The sequence below is a fragment of the Telmatherina bonti genome, assembly GCF_933228915.1.
Source record: "Telmatherina bonti genome assembly, chromosome: 6".
Classification (NCBI taxonomy): domain Eukaryota; kingdom Metazoa; phylum Chordata; class Actinopteri; order Atheriniformes; family Telmatherinidae; genus Telmatherina; species Telmatherina bonti.
The window spans coordinates 18882352-18889571 of record NC_136624.1 but is presented as its reverse complement, the minus strand read 5'-3'; positions in this window follow the sequence as shown (position 1 = coordinate 18889571).

Sequence of the window (7220 nt, the reverse complement as noted above, 5' to 3'; positions counted from 1 at the left end):
TGGACAAATACTGAATCCCTGAAGTGATAATTAATTGTTGGAGTAAATCTAACAAGCAATGGTGAAATGATCATTTTCATGATTGCAGACAAATGTGATTAATATCCTTCTAGTTTCTCCACAGATACAGTATATGCATATTTTTTTAGTACGAGTTGAAATAGTGCACAAGTTGCTAAACAGACCACCAGGTGTAACCGTTTGCTGACACTCATAGTAAACAACTTGGTCTGAAAAAGTATCAGCTCATTACTCACCACACCCTCTCCAAATGCCTCCTGATCCAGCAGTCTTTGTAAAGCTTAGCTCAGAAAATCATTTTCTGAGTCACATAATGACTCACTGGTCTTGGGTCTGTGTCCCCCAGCAGAGAAAGAAATGCACAAGTTTTCCTTTCCGGTGTGTGTGAAGAATGAGACACGTGAACATGAACCAAATCCTGAAACTAAACAAAGACGTGAGCTGCAGTGTTTTTTGTTTTTTGTTTTTTTGACTGCTTCATTTTGGGCTGATCGATGCATCAGTGGCATCGTGCCATGAAGTTAATTTACAAGATGAGTTTGTGAAACATCCAACTACTGTTTACAAGGAAAATGCATCAACCTGTCAAACTGTCCTTTAGTATAATCGGTACTTAGCTGATGTGCTGACTGATGCTTAAACATCGACAGACTGTATATTTATCTACACCAGAGCCTCACTTGGATTTTATTTTATAATTCTGTTCAAAATCTATATCTTATAAATACCTGCCAGGAGGTATTACAGCTATATTGGCTTGTCGTTGAGGATGATACATTACTCATCAAAAGTTTGGGCATACTGTGCTGTTAAATCCAATGGGAAAGTGTGTCCAAACTTTTGGCTGTTACTGTATATCTGCTTTGAGTTTAGCTTAGTTCCTCATAGAGCATCACTGCTTCACCTAAAAGCAGGCAGTTCTGGTGCAAAAACCATAAAGATCAGCATGTTAGAACGAGAAAAGTGATACCATTGGCATGAGTATCTACAACATCTTATGGATGAATGTTCAAGAATTTAAAGCATGGAAAAATAAATGTCCTACACAACATTCAAACTCGACCAAAACTGATGTACTTCAGTAGATTGTCTAAAAGGCAGCTGGTACCTAAACTGCTCCTGGGTCGCAGCGGCTGCTGCTGCGTCACGGCGGCAACATCAGAGGAAACAAGAAGGAGTTGCTTGTTTCCTGGAGACATCCCCGGTAAAATCTTCTAAAGCAGTGTGGGTATTTCTCATAACTGTAGTAGTTCTGGATTCTTAAAACTCTGAAAAACTCCTTACTTGGCAAAAATCTGGTTCCAGTAAACTGTTGCATTAAATGTAGCAATAAATCTTTTAGATCAGTGTTTTTCAACCACTGTGCTGTGGCACACTAGGGTGCCGTGAGGGATTATCAGGTGTTCCTTGAGAAATTACCCAATTTCACCTAATTGGTCTAAAAAGCAGCTCTGTGTTCATCTAAACAGGCCCCAGTGAAAGATAATAAAATTCCTTCCTTCTTGTGTTTATTTGATTCCTATTCAGGAGGCTTTGACGAGATGGACTTTATATAAATAATATGGAGTTTTTTTTTAAAAAAACAAAACAAAACAAACAACATTTTAGTTTGTGGTGTGCTTTGTGATTTTTTTCGTGAAAAAAAAGTGTGCCTTGGTTCAAAAAAGGTTGAAAAACACTGTTTTAGATAACTGTCCTGTCCCAACTCTTCATAACAGGAACAGGAAGGCGACTGCGTATCAACAGAAGGTATAATAATGTATTTGTGGAGCCCAGCTTGTATTTCAGCTGATGGATGCTGGAGTGGGAAGTCTTCAGAGTCTGAAGCGCCGTCATGATCATTTGGAGCTAAAGGTTCTGTTGTCTTGCAGAAAAAGACACAAGGTTGTCTTCAGTATGAACAACTTGGTATGACGCTTCAGTTCAATATTTGGATGTGAAGGATTATCTTTGGCACTCTTACTGGGAAATATGCATGCTGGGATGTGTTTACCACTCTGTTAAATTTCTGAATGAATTTAATGTTTGAATTAATTCTAAAGTTTAGCTTTTGACTTTGCTGCGGCTCCATCTGTATGAATCATGTGCGTCTAGACTGACATATTTCCACCACTACGACAACTGCATGAAATTAGTTTCCGACCTCAAATACACTGGGAGATGAATTTTGTTTGTTTCTTTTATCTACTTCATAGTTCATAAGAAGAAGCTGGTGAATTTCTGCTGGTTTGAAAGCAGCACCAATACTCTGCAGAACAAAACCAGAAAAAAAAGTTGCACAGGTCACATATACAATAATCACCTAAATCTTATTTAGACACCTGCTGACTGACCTCAAGACTTTATTGTACGGTTCACTTTGGAAACATATTTTTACATCTGCCTACAGTAATTTCACACAACACCTATAAACACTGCTTAATCTATGGTTACTATGTCTGAAGCTTGTGCTTATGCATTATTGACATGTAATATAACTGATAACATCTTTACTTATAGCAGTGTTAATCTGTCAGGTTTAACAGCTTGAATCTAACCTGAACCAGGTCTCAAGATGTCCAACTTTCTTTGTTTGTTGCAGTTCTTAAATTTGTGACTTTCTTTTTGACTAGTTGACCCACAGCTCTGATGGGATGTTTAGAATCTCTCCAGACTTCCCAGTGCACTGTTTGTGACTGACATCAAAACAAGCTTGTCCTTCACCCTGCCAGCTGCAGTCAACCGGATCCCTATCAGGACGTGAAAAGACATTTAGACAGTTTCATTGTATCTCAGATGGATGACAGAAGTTAGCATATGTATCCCTTTCAGCCAGTACATACATTTCATAGGCGATCATTTCAGAAAACACAAATTGAAGTTAAAAGTGTGTATGGTTAAAATGTTTCTTATACTTAAAAGAAGTGTGTTGTACAACTCTGCCTTTGCAAATTTATCTACATCTCTGAAAACCTGAATTTGTATTTTTACCATGTGGTCTTCCAGATGGAGCAGTAAAACTAACATTAACCATCAGCTGCATTCCAGGGAAATGGATTTTATGCACAAAACATTTCTAATTTACCGGGCGTCTAAAAGTCTTCAGTATGATGGTGATATGAAGGAGGAGTAGTGATGCTAACCAGAGACCTGAGCAGGCTTTCAAAAGTTATTGTGCTGATTTAATTTATCATTAAACATTTTACAATGGGGTCAGCAAGTAAAATATCTGTCAAAATGTTGTTTACACTTTCAGGGTTGACTAAGTCAGGACCCCTGGGGGCCATGGTGGAAGCTGAGAAACTGTTGGATCCAATTCATTTGAATCAGGTGTGTTGAAGCATGAAAACATGTAAAACCTGCAGGACAGCGCCTGTAAGGACCGGAGATCAAGAGCTCTGTGAATGCAGTAGTGCACATTTCTAATCATTTCAGGTCAAATTTCTAAATCTGAAAGGTTGGTACAGCAGAAAACGATTTGACCTGTGAAGCCATTACGTCTTTCCAGTTGCTTTCTGTCAATGATGCTCTCTGGTGTGGCTTTAAAGATTCTGCCAGGCGCTCTCATCAGTGAAGATACTCTTCCCTGAATCATGACTTAGAAGCAAAATGAATCAAGATAATGATTTATGGCCCATCAGTGTCAGGACAACTTACAAACTAAAACCTGTTACACACACACACACACACACACTCATTGTTCTTTATTTGGGTTGAGAGAAGGAGCACAGATATCTTAAAGGGGAGAGAGAGAGAGAGAGAGAGAGAGAGATCGGATTCAGCTACGGCTGATTAAAAATTCATTTCAGCTATTTTGGCAGACAGAAGTCTAAACGTAGGAGGGGAATATGACAGTAGGCATGAGCCAAGGGCTTACAGGTTTCAGTGTCGGTGATGGATCTGATGGGACAAGAAAAAGCTTTTTACAAAGTCAAGACGGCAGCGAGGTCAGCTGCCATGTCTCCTGCTTAAAGCTGAGGATGAAGAGAGAGGAGGAGGAAGATGAGGCAGGGTTGAAGCAGACATGTAGAAACATACAAAAGAAGCTCCGAGTGTATGGAGCTTATTTCTACATTCTAACTCACTGAATGACAGTTTTACATGCAAATAGCACGAATGACAGTCTCAGCCGGGCTCAGGACCCACCAGGTGTCTCATGTGGTGCCTGATGTTGGGTCTTTTTTAAAGTTGTCATGATGCTGTTGGCCACCATGTTAACTGGAGCCATCACTTCAGTAAGACTTTTTTCCTCTTTAAAACAAAGATGCATCAGTTTATCTCTCGACGCTACATCCCTGCAGAGAACTTAAAACCCACCGAGTCCTGCTGATCACCGTAAATATTTCAGTACATCTCAGAATATTTAAGAAGACAGACATTTCCCCAAACAGCTGGAACTTCCATCAACTAACTCAAATGGGAAACAATGCGAATGTCAGGGAGCGCTTTCAGAGCTACACACATCCATGCTGTGTGAGACTTTGCTGAGATAATCAAAGGTGAGTTCTCAGAGGTGTTATTTTACACACAATAGTTGGTATTTTATTGTTGATTTTTTTTTTTTAACCAAATAGGTTTAAACTATAATAAAAGGAAAAAAAAATTGAAATACTGGATATTTACAACCACCTTATGTACATGATTTTTTTTATTTGTGCTTTAACACTACCTTTACTTCTACAAATTTGAAAATGGCTGCATGGAAATCTTTGCATCAATAGAAAGGCAGCAAATTATATGGAAAACATGCCGTAAAGATTCAATATATGCGGCTCGTTTCAGGTGTTTGCATGAGGGCTGTATTGCACTTCTCTACGTTTGCATGCTGGTTGTAAAGCGAGACCTAAAGAGTAATGTCTCTAACCGAATTGCAGTCCTCATTAATGCATCCGTGTCGGTCCTATTTCAAGTCAGAATGTCTTTTACATTATAATATAATTCAGGACAACTGCATTAAGATGAATTTATAAAGAACAGGCTTTTCATGAGAAGATTTTTTTTTTAAAAATTGAGAAACCTTTATTGGAGTACAGTGAACTTATTGTTACAGTCAAGAAAGCTGTTTGAGAGGACTTAAGCTTTGTGACGGATGTAGTGTATTATCCTGCTGGTTGTAGCTGGTTGGCCCAAAGTGTGTGAATATTCCTCTCATCATCACACCACCGGTTGATCCGAGGCAGGATGGATCCATGCTTTCATCTCATTCACACCAAATTTAAACTCATCGAATGCAAACTCATCAGATCAGGCAACATTTTGCCAGTTTTCTGTTGTCCAGCTTTGGAGTCTGCCTGAATAGTTTCCTGTCCAAAGTCGACAGGAGCGGTACCTGATGTGGTTTTCTGCTGCTGGAGGCCGGACGTGTTGTATTTACTGATGGTATTCTGCACAGCTTGGTTGTAAGTTGTGATTATTTAAATATGTGTCATTTCTATCAAGTCCAACCAGCCCCATTTTCCTCCGACATCAACAAAACATTTAGATCCAGACAGCTGCTGTTCACTGCACCATTCCCTGTACATCCATGAAATGGTTGTGGGTGAAAATCCCAGCAGATCAGCAGTTCTTGAAACACTGAGACCAGTCTGTGTGGCACCAACAACCACGCCACTTTGAAAGTCACATAAATCCCTCATTTTCCTTGTTCTGATGCTCAGTTTGAACCTCAGCCAATCGTCTTCACCATGTTTACAGGAGTACATGCATCACGCTGCTGCCATGCGGTCAGGTGATTAGTTGTTTGTGTAAACAAGTGATTGAATGGGTATATCTGATAAAGTGATCCTTCAATTGTTTAAAAAGAAGACAAACAAGTTGCACATCTCCAATATTCTTTATTAAAGCAATCAAAACAAAATGTACAAACCAAATCCCAGGGATCACTCAAGCTCGACTGCAAACTGCTATACTGAGAACCTCAGATGTTTACATGCTGATGGGACAGTTCTGCACACTGAAAAAGCCGAGAAGCAAAGCAGACGTAACTTCTGAATAATAAAAGTCATAACATCTTGGATTTATAATAACAATAAAACAATCGACTGTGCTCGCCTAGAATTTGTCAATCAGATCGAGTAGCTAAAGCTGCAAACAGCCACTGTCTGATATAAATCTTCGGGTTTTGTTCTTTCACTTGCTGGTATTTTATGTGCAGGTGTTATGCTTTCCTATGAACAGGTGCCAAGGACTCACCCTTTGTTACAATGTTTGCAAACTTCCAAACTGAGCTGAGGTAAAAGCAAACACTTTAAAAGATACATAAAAAGAAAAAGGGAAAAAAAAAAAAAAAAAGACTAAGTTTTTAATCCAAATTCTTTATCCAGACAGTGGAAATAAATTAACTTACAGTAAAAAAGAGTCTAAATCTGTCTCAAGAAATGTTAATATTTATCACGAACCAAAGCATCACTGCTGCTTAAAGTTAAAGAAACAGCTGTTTGTGTGTGTGTGTGTGTGTGTGTGTGTGTGTGTGTGTGTGTGAAGCTACACAAACCAGCTGAGTTAGGTTTTGACCTCAGTCACAAATCTTCACACAATCATGGTGCATTACAAGTTCAGACACTGTGGGAAGCGCATCACAGAGACAATATTTAACAAAATGAAGAGCAAACTGTGGTTCATGTTTCCACTGTTTCCAACTCTGTAAATTTCCACTTGTGTTTCCATTTCCAGTGATTCCGACTTCACCCGAAGCACCACCTGTGTGACAGCAGTCAGGACACTGACAACACATCATGCAAAAATGCACGATCTGTTGGTGTTGTCCTTTAAACTATATTTTCCCTTTTCTCCTCCTTTGTTACTTAAGCCAAGAAAATAGAATAGTTTTTACTTTTTGATCACACACACGATAATAAAGAAAATCCAGTGTATTTAGTATAAAACGGATACAGCAGTGGGAATCCTTTCAGCTTCGCTTGTAACAGAAGAAAAAATCATTTGTGCTCATTATGTCAGAAAAACATCAGATTAATGACATCATTCTTTCGTGTTTTATCAGACAGCCATACTGACGTTTTAATAACTGCTCGGTACTTTCAGTGATGTCGCTCGTATTTACAGATGTCTCTGAACTATACAGTAGTTTCTCATCACTGCTGTCATTACTTTACACCCCTGAGGAGTTTTCTGACCTGAGAAGCTTGTTTTTGCTCTGACAGTCACCTGCTGTCTGTCGGACAGTGTCGCTTCTAAACCTACGGGGAAAAAAACAGAGAAAT